Source organism: Hyperolius riggenbachi, chromosome 5, assembly GCF_040937935.1.
Source record: "Hyperolius riggenbachi isolate aHypRig1 chromosome 5, aHypRig1.pri, whole genome shotgun sequence".
NCBI classification, from domain to species: domain Eukaryota; kingdom Metazoa; phylum Chordata; class Amphibia; order Anura; family Hyperoliidae; genus Hyperolius; species Hyperolius riggenbachi.
This window is the reverse complement of record NC_090650.1, coordinates 383,576,701-383,594,880: the sequence shown is the minus strand read 5'-3', so window position 1 is coordinate 383,594,880 and position 18,180 is coordinate 383,576,701. Positions and strand designations below refer to the sequence as shown.

Here is an 18,180-nt window from a genome sequence, read left to right as displayed (position 1 = left end):
TAAATACATACAGGGTGCATTTCTCTATGTTTTCCTTCTGCAGAGAGGAAGTTCTGAGTTCAGGTTCGCTTTAACTTACCTATGGGGGTTGTACCACCCATAGCTAGTGTGACCAAAACAACTTCTCTGGAGAGGAGCCCCTGCACTAGAGGGAAGGTAAACAGTTAAACAGAGCACCTCTTCTGTAAAAATATTTAAAAAAAGGAAACATCCCCTCAAGGGAAGCTGGTAAATGAGGTGTGCTTTGTGGGGGCTGTAATGGCCAGCTGTAAAGACATTAATGACTGCATCTCCCAGCATGCACCAGTAGCCGAGGGTGCTACATCTCCCAGCATGCTGCATCTCCCCGTATGCACCAGCAGCTGGGGACGCTACATCTCCCAGCATGCACCAGTAGCCGAGGGTGCTACATCTCCTGGCATGCTGCATTTCCCAGCATGCACCAGCAGCCGAGGGTGCTACATCTCCCGGCATGCTGCATCTCCCAGCATGCACCAATAGCCGAGAGTGCTACATCTCCCGCCATGCTGCATCTCCCAGCATAAGCAGCCGAGGGTGCTGCATCTCCCAGCATGCACCAGTAGCCGAGGGTGCTACATCTCCTGGCATGCTGCATCTCCCCGCATGCACCAGCAGCTGTGTCAGTGGTGCGAATGTTCTGGTGGTGGGAGGGCATCAAAGTGTCGCTGGGCTGCCCCGTGATTTGGAGCAACACTCCTGCAGGTAAAGAATGTTCTGATGTTGGAAAAGACCTGCCCCTCCAGCTCACACCGAGGCAGAAAGATCTCATGTGAGGAGTTATTTCTCATCACTTGAAGCCTTGCAGGTAATCTGCTTCCTCCTCGCCATTTTTTAACATTTCAAATGTCATTAACAAAAAGTGGAATCAGAGACTGGGAGTTTCTGGTTTCTGTTTTACATACCACAGGTGCTTCTCAGATCTCATACTAGAAGCATTTTGCAATAAGTAAAATTTACATATCACAATTCTGTTTCCCAGCAAACTCGCAGAGCAAATACTCTTCCTTCCATTCAGTGTAAAAATGCAAAATGTTTACTGGCAACACAAGAAGTTTATGCAGCGCAACAGTCATGACAGAGGTGGTCCAAGCATTGTGTAATCCTGGATACACACCATGCGTCTGTCGATACGCGTCGATTCGATTATTTCCGATCATTTCCTATCGCATTTCGATGATTTTTAGGTCGATTGCCATGTAAAGTATGGCAAATCGACCTAACAATCCATCGAAACGTGAATCGGACATGTCAGAAATAATCGAATCGATGCGTATCGACGGACGCATAGAACGCGGAAACGCATGGTGTGTATCCAGCATTAGTTGTCGGTCAGGCTGAGCAGAAATCACACGGCTTTTCAACAGGTGTGGCCCCCCAGCCTTTGTATTGTGCCATGGTTAATCCTTTGACAAAGCAGTCTTTCCAGATACTACAAAAGTAACATATTAACACTGTTTGCATCACTTCTTGTAAAAGTGGCCATACACTGATAAGGAGGCCATAAACTTTTAGATCTGTAGCAGATTCGACCATCGGATAGATTTCTGTCAGATGCCTGTCAAGTCGAATCTGACAGTAATCTGATGTGTGCCACACACTAGGAACAGATTTCAGAACAAAATCTATTGTAAATCGATCTAAATGCATTATTGGACCATTAGATCCAATGCAACTCTATGGGCCATGGGCTGGCAGCAGATCAACCTAGATTTTCCATCCTGTCATATAGATCAAATTGGCTGCAGAATCGATCGATCATCTAATTCGATAGAATCGATTTCCAACCGATTCTATTGAATCGATCGATTGCTGAAATCGACCAATGTATGGGCCCCTTAAAGAGAACCTGTACTCAAATTCTTACAATAAAAAGCATAACATTCTATTCATTATGTTCTCCTGGGCCCCTCTGTGCTGTTTCTGACACTCCCTGCTGTAATCCTGGCTTGTAATTGCCATTTTTATGCAGGGTTTACAAACAAAAGACATAGCAAGTGATCGGCTGAGAGGAGCTCAGTGTGAGTCATACAGAGTGTGCAGGGGGCCTGGAGAAGGTGTGTATAGCTTCTATCTAATCACAAGCAGCACAGCACATTCCAGCTTGACTGCCTCAGCCCGACAGAGGAGAGAAGATTAGATCATATAACAGAGATAATACAGCCACTGTGCAACTAGGAAAGGCTGCAGTTAGAGCACATTAGAACAGGTATAGGAACTTATAGGATAGAAGAAATAAGGATGAAAAGTTTGTTACAGAGTCTCTTTAAAACACTTCTGAACTGTTGAGATTTGCATTAAAATCTGAAAAAATGGAATATCAGTTTAAAGGATGCAGTCAAGTTAAAAGGTAGTTCAGTTAAAGTAGTGTAGCTTTACTTACCTGGGGCTTCCTCCAGCCCCAGAAGCATCCTTGTCCCTCGCTGCAGTTCCACTGTCACCCGTTCTTCTAGTGCCCCCTCCATAGCTGCTCATAAGTCACACTCCTTTGGCCAGGAGTGTTCTGCGCAGGCAGGCGTATGTGCAAAAGCTGCCAACCCGCTACGGAGGGGACACCAGAAGAACGGGTGACAGCTGACTGCATGACTGTCATGCCAACCTTTTAGATTGGGCACACCCCTGCAACAAGCATGCAGCCAGTGGAGTCAGTGCACCCGATAGGCATGCTCATTCTGGGCCAGTGACTTTGGTATTGCAGGCAGATCATCAGCGCAGAGGACAAGCAACTGACATTGCTTATTAGAGAGTGAAGATAGCAGTCCCTGTATTCATCTCACTTCAGGTTTCCTTTAACCACTTAACCTCCTGGGCAAGAATCCCGAGCTGAGCTCGGGGTATGTTGCGCAGGAGGATTTCTCAGGCCCTGGTGGGCCGATTTGCATAATTTTTTTTTTTTGTTACACGCAGCTAGCACTTTGCTAGCTGCGTGTAACTTCCGATTGCCGCCGATCTGCCGCGCAGCCCCCCCCCCAGACCCCTTGCGCAGCCTGGCCAATCAGTGCCAGGCAGTGCTGAGGGGTGGATAGGGACTCCCTCTGACGTCACGACGTACATGACGCCAGTGACGTCATCCCGCCCCGTCGCCATGGCGACCAGGGAAGCCCAGCAGGAAATCCCGTTCTGAACGGGATTTCCTGCTTACTCTGATCGCCGAAGGTGATCGGAGTGGGTGGGGGGATGCCGCTGCGCAGCGGCTATCATGTAGAGAGCCCAGGGCTCGCTACATGATTTAAAAAATAATTTAAAAAAAATAAAAAGTGCGGTGCCCCCTCCTGGGCGATGTAATTGTATCGCCCAGAGGGTTAAGTACCAGCAGGCTCTGCCCCCTTAAATCGGATCCAAGATGAAAAACTAACTATAACAAGTAACTTCTATATAGGTTATCTAAAGTTTAGGGTTTGCTTCTTAGACAGCACACCTGTCTTGCCTTGTTCGCTGTGCCTGGTCTAGTCCATGTGGCTAGCACAGATTTCAGTAAGAACCAGCAAAAAAAAAAAAAAAAAAAAGTAAATGACCAGCACCAGCTATCTTTAAAAACACACTATCACTTGACAACGAATGGTTTGTGTAATGGTAGTGTAATGGTTAAGGGCTCTGCCTCTGACACGGGAGACCAGGGTTTGAATCTCAGCTCTGCCTGTTCAATAAGCCAGCACCTATTCAGCAGGAGACCTTAGGCAAGTCTCCCTAACACTGCCACTGCCTATAGAGCGCGTCCTAGTGGCTGCAGCTCTGGCGCTTTGAGTCCGCCAGGAGAAAAGCGCGATAGAAATGTTTGTCTTTGTTTGTCCGTTCGAAACGGCGCGCGTTGTGAGGGCATTTTGGCTGCAATGAAGACATAACCCATTGCTGGACATAGTCCTACATTGCATGTATGCAGCCTAGAGCTATATTTACATCCTGGAGATTGTTGGATGTTTGGAGCGATTTTTATTCACAAATTCTGTATGTGAATAAATTCCTGTCTTTTTAAAGATAGCTGGTGCTGGTCATTTACTCTTTTGCTGGTTCTTATCTAAAGTTTAGGTAGTTTACACAGCATATCTAGCTGCAAACTGCTTCAAAAGTTTATGATCATTTATTCCGGTGATACGAGAGCAGCCATGTTCTGTTTGTCATAGGCTGAATGCTGGAGATGTTATCAGCTTGCCTGTGTAAATTCAGTAACCTCTCCTCCTTCCTCCTCTTCCTCTCTGCCTCTGAAATCAATGGCTAGTAACCTCCTCCTGCCCAGATGAGCTCCCATAAGCCCTTACTGCAATCCCAAGGCACTGTGAAAAGCTGTGGGCGAGGCTTGTTTAGTTAGTTAAGGAATTAGAGTATTCAAACAAAAAGTATTTGACTTGAGGAATGCCCTATAAACTATCTGAAAGGAACACAATTATGCAATGAGTAAAAGTTTATCTCAAATCCACTTTAAGGACCAGAGACCGCTGGTACAAGAAACGGCGGAATAACGGCAAATCGCCGCAATCACCGCCCACGTCGGGAACCTGGGCTACCCACTCTGCCATCTCTATGACTGCAGAGTTCCTGTGAGCCGGTCAGGAGCCGCATTCATTGGCTCCTGACCCTGCCTATCAATGTAAGCCAATGGGAGCTGCTTACGTTGATAGATAGGGTGAGAAGCCAAAGAAATCAGCTCCTGACCCGCTCACAGGGCTCTGTGTTCTAGAGATGTCAGAGTGAGTGAGCTGCGGCGGGGAGACAGCAGTGAGATCGTCGGGAGCGACGAAAGCGTCGAGAACGCGTGCAGTCTGTGTACTGAAATCTACGCCATGCCAGCCAGGTAGCCATCAAAACAGGCCGTAGATTCCAATTAGCGCAGTCCCTAAGTAGTTAACCACCCTGGCGTTCTGATTAAAATCGCCAGGGTGGCTGCGGGAGGGTTTTTTTTAAATAAAAAAAAAACTATTTCATGCAGCCAACTGAAAGTTGGCTGCATGAAAGCCCACTAGAGGGCGCTCCGGAGGCGTTCTTCCGATCGCCTCCGGCGGCCAGAAGTAACACGGAAGGCCGCAATAAGCGGCCTTCCGTGTTTCGCTTACCTCGTCTCCATGGTGACGAGCGGAGTGACGTCATGGACGTCAGCCGACGTCCTGACGTCAGCCGCCTCCGATCCAGCCCTTAGCGCTGGCCGGAACTGTTTGTTCCGGCTACGCTGGGCTCGGGCGGCTGGGGGGACCCTCTTTCGCCGCTGCATGCGGCGGATCGCCGCGCTGCAGCGGCGATCAGGCAGCACACGCGGCTGGCAAAGTGCCGGCTGCGTGTGCTGCTTTTTATTTGGTGAAAATCGGCCCAGCAGGGCCTGAGCGGCAGCCTCTGGCGGTGTTGGACGAGCTGAGCTCGTCCAGACCGCTCAGCTGGTTAAATAATGCAATATCTTCTATATATACACCTCTCAATTTTATATTTAAAGCAGTGAATAGATATGGTTTGTTTCTTAAACTTCTTGTTGCATCACCCATCATTTTCCCTAATATACCACTTTCTTCTGGGCTTGTGACATCCAGGAATATGCAGAGAATATACCTTCAGTTTCTTCTCTTGTATTATTACCCCACAGCCACAAGTATGGACTTCGAGTAACAATGACAATTCTATCCCCCCCCCCCCCCAAAAAAAAAAACAGTGACATTTTAGGACTGGGCAGATACTGATGGGTTAGATGATCCCAGTGGACAATTCATCTCTACAATATTAATCTATGACATTAGCAACATGGCAGAGGAAACCCCAGGAGGCAGCTAGATGACGAGCCACAGAAATCAAACTTTTAAACTTTCCTGTGTCATCAATAGAGCTGGCTCCTGAATTGCATATTAATTGCTCCTTTCACCACATACCAACCTTTATAGTAATCCCTTATTCACATTAAAGCAATTAAAGCTGTCTACACCTAGAAATGTACAGTATATCCTTGGCTATTATTCAAGAAATTAAGCTCTGACTCGCCTGAGAAAAAATATATAGGGGTCGACTTGTATGTCTAGATTTTGACTTGGCAGAGGTACCGCATGTGAAGCGCACCTGACGCACCATGCAGAGCAAGTTTGATGTGAGGATGAGGTAGCAATCTTCACAGGAATGGGGGGCTACACTAACAGCCCCACCAAGTAAACCATGGCACTCTACCTAACCCCAACGGCATACAGTGTTATGAACTACCCTTATGGGGAGGTTCATGGTTTTTGAATGGCATCAGTATTTTACTTTTTTTTTTTTTTAAATAAAAGTTTTTTTTTGTTTTTTTTTAAGAAAATGCATAATTCACATGAAACCAAGCTTAAAGCCCTAAGGTTTCAATGCATTTTGTGTATGCTATATTAGACTGCAAAGCACCAAATATCCTTCTGCCCAGCACAGTATACTATACACTTTTTTCAGCCAACTGTAAGCTGTTAAAAAGGTGAGGGTAGTCAGTCTGGGAGAGGGCAGAGCCAGTCAGTTCCTGTGAACACAGATGGTATTTTCCATATCAAGTTCCAGAGGGAGGAAGAGGGCGTGGTCACATTCTGGTTCTGTGCAGAGGGAAAAAAACAGATCCATACACAAATCTCTGGGTCATGTGACCAACTTTTCCAAAGGAATATTATCTGGAACAGCTGTATCAAATATGAAAATTGTGTGATAAGTGGTAGGGTCGGCTGGCAGAGTGGCATAGTGGATAACACTCCTACCTTGCAGCACCAGGGCCTGAGTTTGTATGTCCTACCAGGGCACGGGAGTTTGTATGTCCTACATATGTTTGAGTGGGTTTCCTCTGGGTACTCCAGCTTCCTCACGCATCCCAAAAAAACATACAGATAGGTTTATTGCATGTTGAACTACTCATGTATCTATGCTCCCCACTATTGTTTGTTTTGTACAGTACGGAAGATATTAGCGCAATATAAATAAAAAATACAAATCTAAAGTTATATTACCAGGGCTGTGGAGTCGAGGAGTCGGAGCAATTTTGGGTACCTGGAGTTGGAAGTGTCATAAACTGAGGAGTCGGATGGTTTTTCTACCAACTCCACAGCCCTATATATTACACACACTATGCAAAAGTGCTATGGAAGATGTTGGCGCTATATAAATACACAAGACTAGTCCTGTATTGAGCTTCAAGTGCCTCCTCACCAGCATGCTGCCCCTTGAAGATCAGTACTGCTCAGCTTTCACTATGGAAACCGTGTAAACATAATGGATATGATGAACAGTGGCTATTGGCCAACATTGCCTGTGCTTTTACAGCTCTGACTTCCACCATTTGCAGCTGTACAACTGTCAGTGGTCTACACCCTGTTAAAAGGACATGTGAAGAGAGAGGTGATATGGAGGCTACCATGTGTATTTTTAAATACTAGTTGCCTCGCAAATTGCTAATCTTTAATACATCAGTAATGTCTGAATCACCCATCTGAAACAAGCATGCAGTTAATAGTCAGACGTCAGTCAGAAACATCTGATCTACATGCCTGTTCAGGGGCTATGGCTAAAAGTATTAACCTCCCCGGCGTTCTATTGAGATCGCCAGGGCGGCTGCGGGAGGGTTTTTTTTTTTTTTTATAAAAAAAAAAAAAATCTATTTCATGCAGCCAACTGAACAGCATGAAAGCCCATTAGAGGGCGCTCCTGTTGCATATTTCTGATCGCCTCCGGCGATCAGAAGTAACAAGATGGGCCGCGATGAGCGGCCCTTCTTGTTTTGCTTTTCTCATCACCATGGCGACGAGCAGAGTGGCGTCATGGACTTCAGACGACGTCCTGACGTCAGCCGCCTCCGATCCAGCCCTTAGCGCTGGCAGGAACTGGATTGGTCCGGCTGCGCAGGGCTTGGGCGGCTGGGGGGACCCTCTTTCGCCACTGCAGAGCGGCGGCGATCAGGCAGCACACGCGGCTGGCAAAGTGCCGGCTGCGTGTGCTGCTTTTTATTTGATAAAATCGGCCCAGCAGGGCCTGAGCGGCAGCCTCCGGCGGTGATGGACGAGCTGAGCTCGTCCATACCGCTCAGGAGGTTAAAGGCAGAGGATTGAAAGGAAAGCCAGGCAATGTGCAATGTTTAAAAGGAAATATATTTATATATGGCAGCCTCCATACACCTCTCAGTTAAAGCAGAGCTGAAGATTATATTAAAACAAACTGTTTCACTTACCTGGGGCTTCCCCAAGCCCCCAGCAGCCGTCCTGTCCCACGCCAGTCCTCCACAATCCTCCGTTCCCCGCCGCCAGCTAGTTTCGTTCCTGGACTTGTAAGTCGAGACCTGTCAAGCGTATCCTTTTTCCGCATTCCCGTCTGCAATAGCGCTATTGCGGACTGGAACGCTAAGAAGAATACGCGTGGCCAGAGTTGCGCAGGCGCAGTGGCCCGTCTGTGAAACCAAAAGTAGCTGACGGCGGGAGAACGGAGGATCGTGGAGGACGGCTGCTGGGGGCTTGGGTAAGTGAAACTGTTTTAATATTATCTTCAGTTCCGCTTTAGGTGTCCTTTAGGCTTCTGATGGAGGAGGTTGCTGAACACAAAACCCATTCAAAGGCACGTGACTGCCTTCACAAGAGAACATCCTGATAGCAAGCAATAGCAAAGTTATAATTTAGAATGTGCAAGGTTGTCACAGATTTCTGGAACAATTTTACATAATCATAAATTATACACAAACTGCCAGTGTATGTGAAACTCACTGAAGTAAAAGTGACAGCAGATTGCTGCAAGGAAAATGTGTTAATTACTGCAGATCTGAAGTTACACTGCCAGCTGAGCAGACGCTGGGAACTTTTTTTTTTTTCGTGAGGTAGGGAGGGGGCAGAAGCCAATTGGTTGGTCCTTTTTCTGACATGACACACAATTTGTGATACTGAAACATCTGAACACTGACTACAGTTATTAAAATAAGCAGAACATGCTTAGTCAGGCAGCCCCAGCCACTCTCTGGGATGGTCATCTGTAAAGTACGTCCCCCTATTTTGGTCCGTCGAAAATCCAATAATCGCTCATAATTGATTGTGCCTATTAACGGAGATTATTTACAACCAATCAGATCACTTCAGATCAGAATTATCTGAGCGCTCTTAATTTTTTTTCTAGAAATTGGACCGTTGGCAGCCACCTTAAAACGCAAACGCACCAAAAACGTAAATGCATAGACAGCGCAAACAATGCAGAAAACTCGTATTTCCTGCACAGCCAAGGAAGAAAAAAAAAAATCTGTCTTCTTAAAGTGAACATTAAGTCAGGAAAAAAAATGAGTTTTACTCACCTGGGGCTTCTACCAGCCCCCTGCAGCAGTCCTGTGCCCTCGCAGGCACTCACTAATCCTCGGGCCCCCTGCTGCCTGCTAGTTTCGTTTTTGCCGACAGGCCCGTCAGGACTGGCCACGCGTAGTATCCTCCGCATTCTCGACTGCAATTAGCGCTATTGCGGGCCGCAACTCGTACAAAAATACGCGTTGCTGCATATCTATGCGTTCGTAATGCGGCAACGCGCATTTTTGTATGCGTTGCGGCCCGCAATAGCGCTAATTGCAGTCGGGAATGCGGAGGATACTACGCGTCGCCAGTCCTGACGGGCCTGTCGGCAAAAACGAAACTAGCTGGCAGCGGGGAACTCGAGGATTAGTGAGTGCCTGCGAGGGCACAGGACTGCTGCAGGGGGCTGGTAGAAGCCCCAGGTGAGTAAAACTCCATTTTTTTTTCTGGCCTAAGTGTCCCTTTAAAACAAAGTATTTGCAATAATTCAGGATTGAGTGAGCTCCGAGATATCTCCCACTATGCATCACTGCTGAATATGCAAATTATCCATTGTTGTCCCTGCAAGCTAAACACACCTCCAGATCCACTGGAATGCACCGATTAGTCAGCCTTTTAACCTCCCTGGCGGTAGGATTACTTCTGATTTTAGGGTCTAAAAGCCGTACAATGTTTTCATGTGCTTTTAGACCCTAAAAGCATGAAGAAAAAAAAAATACCACGAGAGAGTCTGCAGCAGTCCCAGTACTTACTCACCTCCCTGGGCTCCAAAACTAAAGTTTTCCCTCCGTCCTCTGGGTGGTGCTGTAACCCTACAGTGAGATTGCCGGCTGTCGTCATGACGACAGTCTGCGTTCTCACCAGGGGGAAGCAGAGCCTCAGATGAGAGAAAGAAGAATGGTGGCCGACGTCAGGAACCCCCGGGAGGTGAGTGGAAACACCCGCTGCACGCATTGATCTGCATAGAACCTCTGGTGGCTACCCCGAGTGTAAGTTGGGTTTACAGATTTGAGCTGCGGTTTTCCGTCCCGACCATAGCTCGGGGTTACCGCCAAGGAAGTTAACGTTACAGAGCCATACACTCTGCACAGCCAAGTGAGCTGAGATTTACTTCAATAAGGCATAAAGAAAGGGTTGGCACGCTGCCCACTATGCTGAAATGCTGCATTATGCATTTGCTGCTCAAACATAGTATGCTGCTCCTATTCTGCATTATCACTATGAGAAAATACTGAAATCTGCACCTTGGCTTTCCTATATACGGTAGATACGACTAACCCAGCAGCTTATATACACAACAGTGGTTTGGTTCCAGTAAAAAGTAATAACCAATCACGAGACATTCTGAGCCTCTATACAGCGAGAGGCAGCAGAGGGAGTCAGTGTGATTTTCCTTCATTAGGGACTTGCCACACCCAGGCTGAAACTAGGCAGGGCTTGGGAGGTTGGCGTTTGTTAACATATCCAGCTCAGGCAATTCTGCTTACTAAATACTTTCCCAACCATTTCACACATTCACCAGCTGATCGTGTGGCTTGGGGTTTTCAGTAAAAGAAAGCAAAAGATAAAATGCTTGTAAACAGAGCTGGGCTGGAAAGCTGCATAACTGTGGTCACAACATCCATAAAATAAAAGGGTGGCATGAAGTGAAAGCTTTATAAAGCATTGCTGTGGTAGAGGAAAAGTACACTGTTCTACCTTCAAGTATTAGTGGTGTACCTATTCTTAAAGAGAACCCGAACTGAAAATAAAAAGTCAAAATAACCACGCAGGTCATACTTACCTCCTGTGTAGTCTACTCCTCGATCTCTTTCTGCTCTCCTGTGTCCCATTTGTCCACTGTGTTCAATGGATTTTTCCGTCCTCTACTTAAAAAAAAAAAAAATGGCCATTTCCCCCTCTAACAGCTTCCGGATCAGCACTCTGTTGAACCAGGGCTGTGGAGTCGGAGTCGTGGAGTCGGGCAATTTTGGGTGCCTGGAGTCGGGAAAAAATGCACCGACTCCGACTCCTAATGAATTTGTAACTGTAATTAAAATAGAAAATATGATAAAATGTTCTATTTCTCAGATAATAGTCATTACAAATAATGTATATATACAGTATATATATACACAGTAATAGCTGTGCTTAGTGCACAACAATGAAATAAACCAAAATTAGTTACTTGTGCTGCTTCAATAAAGCAGTCCCCGTATTTTTAAGGTCAGATATACATATCTGATTGTGACTGTATATATGATGTGTTCACAGGAATCTCTTATATATACTAAATAACATCTATGCTGTAAGTATAAAGCCTGATGTGTAGCTGTGTCACTAATAGAGATGGTCAACGAGATGGAAATAATTCTGCATTGATGCTGATTTATGCAAATGTATGCACTCCCTTTGCTGATGAAATCAAATAATGTGATATGTTATTAAAATTTGGTTTGGTGACTACAAATTAAAGGGTAACTGAGACGGATGAAAAGTAAAGTTTTATACATACCTGGGGCTTCCTCCAGCCCCCTTCAGGCTAATCAGTCCCTCGCTGTCCTCCACCACCCGGATCTACTGCTATGAGTCCTGGTAATTCAGCCAGTCAGCGCTGTCCGGCCGCATGCCGCTCCCACAGCCAGGAACATTCTGCACCTGCGCAATAGTGCTGCACAGGTGTAGTATGCTCCTGGCGGCGGAATGTGTGCATGCGCACTACGCCTGACTGGCTTAAGTACCTGGACTCCTAGCAGAAGATCCAGGTGGTGGAGGAGGACAATGAGGGACTGATTATCCTGAAGGCGGCTGGAGGAAGCCCCAGGTATGTATAAAACTTTAATTTCATCTGTCTCAGGTTTACTTTGTTACACAGTAGTACTATACTCTACATATGCACTCCCCACAGAGCTGCAGGGAATCCACTGAGAATGCTGTGCACATTGAACACAGAGGTGTTGTCTGTTTACAATCTCCTCATTCCCCTGCAGAGTACCTGCACGTCATTCTTACATGTACCCACACTTACATTGCCTAGGGCCTGATAGATGTTCTTTGTTCCGGTTTGTACCTTTTACAAGTACTCTTACCAAGGACTAGTTTTAGTCTAATGCTACGTACACACATGCGACAACGATCGTTCGTTGTCAACAACGAACGATCTTTTAATTGACGAAAGAACGACCGAAGTAAAGTTAGTTGTAAAAAGTGTGCAACGATCACATCGTTAGAACGAACGTTACACCACTTAAAAGTACTTAATGCGCCTGCGCATAAAATTGTAAAGTTCCTTGGAGAAAAAGAGAAATGCGCATGTCCAGCCTGGTACGAACGATCGTTTCCAACGATGTACCACTTTTGCTAACGATCGTCGGTGGTAAAAATCCGCCAAGACAGAACTTTGTTTTGTAGCGATTTGCCTCGTTCGTCGTTAGCCTTAATAGTCGTTGGTTCGTTTTTTGTAACGATCGTCGTTGGTAAAGATCGGGGAACGATCGTTACAAACGACTATAGTCGCATGTGTGTACGCACCTTTAGGCTTCTTGCACACCAAGACGTTGCATTAGGTGCCACGTTAAGGTCGCATAACGTGCACCTAACAACGTATGGTGCTGCAAGAGCCGACGGTAGAGTGAGCCGCGTTAGGCGGCTCGAGTCCTATAATGTCTCCCAGAGTGGCGCTGATTGGCCAGCGGGACCACGTGATGCGGAGCGAGACACTCCGCATCACGTGGTCCCGCCGGCCAATCAGCGCCCGCCAGTGCAGTGAATATTAAGTAGCCATGTGCGCGGCTACTGTAGCTGGCTCTCCCCGCCTCCTCTCCGCCCCCCACTGCGCATGTGCAAACAGTCTAACGCGGCTATAGCCGCTCCAACGCCGTAGCATGCTGCACTTTGCACAGAACGTGCAGCGTTACATGTAACGCAACGTGGGCTGTGTGAACAGCCCACTTGTGTTACATTGCTGTGCGTTGGGGGAGCGTTACAGGCGCACTAACGTGCGCCTGTAACGTCTTGGTGTGTAAGCAGCCTAAAGGGAATAAATATAGTAGTCTACATATCCTTCTCACTTCAGTTGTCTTTTAAAATTCCTAAGCATTGGCAGTTAAGAGACGAATTTCATGTTACATACTTTTAATCAATAAAATTGTAATATGCAAATTAGAGGAGTCGGAGTCGTGGAGTCAGAGTCGGTGGAATCCTAAACTGAGGAGTTGGAGTCGGTGGATTTTTGGACCCACTCCACAGCCCTGTGTTGAACTGTAATATCACCCACTTGAGCCATATGGAAAACATGGACATTACCTTGCACATTCAGTTGTAACTGACAGCTGCTGGTATACATTTCAGTTCTGACAAAATTGTCAGAACTGGAAGGGATCGCTGTAAGAAGAAAATGGTGAGCTTCTGGAGGGGAACTGACGGTGAGGTTAGTATGTAATATTCATTTGCAGATAAGTCATGTGTTTATTTTAAATTTTCCTTGCTTCAGGTTCCCTTTAAGTTTGGTATGAAATTACAAGGGCTGTTACCCGCAAGCATCAGGACTGATCCTTTGGGCAACAGTTTGGGGCAGAGATCTGTACAGCCACAAATTTTGCATCCTACGTAATACAGTAGAATCCCTTTATAGTAAACTCAAGGAACTTGGCCAAGTTCTAGTTTACTATATCAGAATTGGTCATACCTTGTATATTCATACAGATGCATTTGCTGGGACTTGGGGAAAGAGTTTACTATAGCCAGAGCAGACGTGTAGGGTGATCAAAGAACACCCTTGAGTAAAAAAAAAAAAAAAAAAAAGAACACAGACAACGGAAGCCCCAATGGTGTAGTTAGTAAGTAACGAGAAGGCTGATGTAATAGATGGTGGTACTCACAAAAGAGGTTAGCAAACGGGCCCCCGACCACTGAAGGCAGCGAGATGAACAAACCAGACTCCACTCGGGTGTCCAGATGAACTGGACTTAGTTGCTCTCAAGGTAAAAGATTCCAGATGGTTGTAGAAGTGGTAAACAACTAACCAAATACCTCCCAAGGGAGGGTGGGTAACAAGGGGGAAAGAGGCGCCCAATGGGTAATAAAACAGTGTTAAAAACAGCCAAAATAGAAAAGATGAGGTGACTTACCTCAAATGACGACAAATTCGTATAAACAAACTTTTAATAAGCACTTGGCAACGAGTTCCGTGGGTACTTGCCTGCTTCCTCAGGTCAAATATAGTGCCAAACAGAATAACAGCCCGGACACAAGGCGCCTATATCGGATGGTAGACAATAGATTTCAATTGGCTGCATTTACCTGTCCGAATCGCATGCTGGGAAACGCAAATTCGCAGCAGTGGAAACTGGCCTGAAGCATCATTGGTAGCAAACACACAAAAACCACAAGTTAACGCACCATAAAACACGCTTGCACATAAGCACACTTGCACACTAAAGGCTCATACACACAGAATAACGAAATCGCCAGCAACGAACGATAAAGGGATCGTTCTGTTATCGGCGGATAGGTACAGCCACCATGTGACAATTGCTAAATTTCCAGTATATCGGATCTTTAGCAATGTCCAAGCATCGTACAATGCCATTGTTTTGGCTGCTTTCCCACCTGCTGGAAACTGCTTCGTTGCATACACTCACATGAAGATTTCTTGCAGAGCTCCGCCATCCAAGGGATCAGATACCGATCCCTGCCAAGCAACAGAGCAGCCTGTGGAGGACGATGCGTATGTTTCTATACAGCGGGGTGGGGTGGCGGAGGGACAACAACATTTTCTGAGCAACTCTGTACAAGTCTGAAAATAACACACAGAACAGAAACATTTCATGACCCATCATGAACGCAAGGAATCCTACTATCCAGGGCTGTGGAGTCAGAGTCGAAGCAATTTTGGAGCACCTGGAGTCGGATGTTTTATAAACTGAGGAGTCTGAGTGGGATGATTTCTGTAACAACTCCACAGCCCTGGTAAGAATTAGACTAAGGAGTCTGAGTCGAGGAGTCAGAGCAGTTTTGGTTACCTGGAGTCAGTGGTTTCATAAATTGAGGAGTCAGAGGATTTTTGTACCAACTCCACAGCCCTGCTACCATCCGTGGTCTTTGTACAGAAGGAAGACATATACACCCATATTATGAATCTCAGCTAACAACCTGTCATTTATGATCCAAAGTGTGCCCAATCCAAGTGGAGAAAACAGATGGCCATCTCAATACTAAAGCTATATTTAACATTTTGGATACCCTGGCAACTAATTCTGTTAATCACATTATTACAGGTCTGTTTGAGAACCGGCAAGTCTGTACACTCAGCTCTCTGCTGCTCTTCAATTCTAGTGAAATTCCACTGATAGAAAAAAATGACACTGGTCTGCTTGTATCTAAAAAGTCATGACAGAAACAAACCTTTAAATATGAAATATACATCTTAGTAAGGTCTATAAAAGCTCTAAATATTACCTTTTTTCAATACTTAAAGGACAACAGAAGAAAGAATATGGAGGCTGCCCTATTTGTTTACTTTTAAACAATACCAGTTGCCTGGCAGCCCTGCTGATCTATTTGGCTGTAGCAGTGTCTGAATCACACCAGAAACAAGCATGCAGCTAATCTTGTTAAATCTGACAAGGTTAGAAACTCCTGATCTGCTACATGCTTGTTCAGGGGCTATGGCTAAAGTATTCGAGAGGATTAGCAGTGCTGCCAGGCAACTGGTATTGCTTAAAAAGGAAATAGCCTCCATATCCCTTTCACTTCAGTTGACCTTTAAACATTCCCAGGGCTTAACTTCTAGCTTTCCGACACCTGTAGAAAATGTGCAGAATTTAGGAATGTGGTGTCTTGAAGTTAGACTGGAAATGTAATAGTAGGAGCCAAGCAGTGGATGGTACCTTATCAATGACAGGCCATTACAGCTGGCATGCACATTTTATGCTAGTGCTGATATTCTAGGGTCTCTCATATCACCCGGCTGCAATGCTCCCCATTAGTGCCTCCCCTTATAATGGAGCCCTACCATAGTACTCCTTTATGTCTATCAGTTTTCCCCCTAGAGCCCATTATTATGGCACTCCTAATGCTGCCATGTTATAGTATTTCCCATACTAATTCAGTTTTTAATGATCCTGCAGTGTCCCTTGTAAGCTCCCTTCATAGCAACTCTTAAAGAGAATCTGTACTGTAAAATTCTTACAATAAAAAGCATACCATTCTATTCATTATGTTCTCCTGGGCCCCTCTGTGCTGTTTCTGCCCCTCCCTGCTGTAATCCTGGCTTGTAATCAGGGCTGTGGAGTCGGCGTCGAGGAGCTGGGGCAATTTTGGGCACCCGGAGTCGTTGATTTCATAAACTGAGAGGAGTCAAGATGATTTTTGTACAAAACCCACAGCCCTGTTAAGTATTAGGCTAAGGAGTCGGAGCCATTTTGGGTACCCGGAGTCCGAGTTGGAGTCGTGGTTTCTTAAACTGAGGAGTCGGAGTCGAAAGATTTTTGTACCGACTCCACAGCCCTGCTTGTAATTGCCATTTTTATGCAGCGTTTACAAACAAAAGACATAGCAAGTGATAGGCTGAGAGGAGCTCAGTGTGTGAGTTATACAGTGTGCAGGGGGCCTGGAGAGGGTGTGTATAGTTTCTATCCAATTACAAGCAGCACAGCAGATTCCAGCTTGACTGCCTCAGCCCGACAGAGGAGAGAAGATTAGATCATATAAAAGAGATAATACAGCCACTGTGCAAGTAGGAAAGGCTGCAGTTAGACAGACCACATTAGAACAGGTATAGGAACTTATAGAAGAAATAAGGATGAAAATTTTGTTACAGAGTCTCTTTAAAAGGACAACTGAAGTGAGAGGGATATGGAGGCTGCCATATTTGTTTAGTTTAAGCAATAACAATAATATTGAAACATAAAATATTAGCGGGGACATAGAGTTTTTGCCGCTTGTCCAGATATCCCTCCATTACCTCCGTGCACCCGATCCTGGCCCGCCATCTTGTAGCATACCCGACTGATTAATGCAATCGTTTTGGGCCCGAAATTGGTTGCATCGTCAGTCGGCATGCACTGGCACCTTGATTATCATTAGAATCGGATAGTCGATTGGCCGCCAAGTCGCCTTATGTATAGCCACCTTAAAGGACAACTGTAACGAGAGGTATATGGAGGCTGCCATATTTATTTCCTTTTAAGCAATACTAGTTGCCTGGCTGTCCTGCTGATCCTCTCTGCCTCTAAGGCCTCGTTCAGACCATTTTGCGGAGATTGCAGTGCGATCGGAACTCAACATCGCTTGCCATCTGCACTACTATGCTGATCCTATTCACTGCTGTGAATAGGTCAGCGCTGCAATTCCTGAAAAATGCATGCAGCAGTGCGATAGCGCATATGATGGGAACAGTAGAAGGGACATCTATGCCCTAAGCCGTAATGCACACGGCGGCGCGTATAGTCTGAACTTTGCCTAATACTTTTAGCCATAGACCCTGAACAAGCATGCAGCAGATCAGGTGTTTCTGACATTGTCAGATCTGACAAGATTAGCTGCATGATTGTTTCTACTGCAGCCAAATAGATCAGCAGGGCTGCCAGGCAACTGGTATTGTTTAAGGCCTTGTTCACATTGCGTTCAGTTTGTGTGTCCATCCGCGTTGGTTTTATTTTTAGATGTCTTTTTATTCTGATTCCCGGGCGTTTCGGTGGGCGATTCGTTTTTGTGCTTAGCGGTTTTCTAAACGTTTTTTCTGAGCAGTATTGTAATTCACTCCCTAACGCAAGTCAGGAAGTGAATTCTTTGAGCTGGAAAAGAAATACAATGTATGTATTCTTAACAACGCGAGCGCAACCGCCTCAATCCACGTTTGTGTACGCGGTCACCGATTTTCCTATACCTTCCATTGAGGTGGAATCGCTCAGAAAATGGAACACGCACCGCTATCCTAGCCACACTGCGC

The 18,180-nt window shown here is 45.9% G+C and overlaps 1 protein-coding gene across 1 annotated transcript in view; it reads right to left on the bottom strand.

Moving 5' to 3' along the window:
* The window catches only part of PLEKHF2 (pleckstrin homology and FYVE domain containing 2), a 38,090-nt gene that overhangs the window by 5,011 nt on the left and 14,899 nt on the right, over positions 1–18,180 (bottom strand). The gene's annotated exons all lie outside the window — the stretch shown is intronic.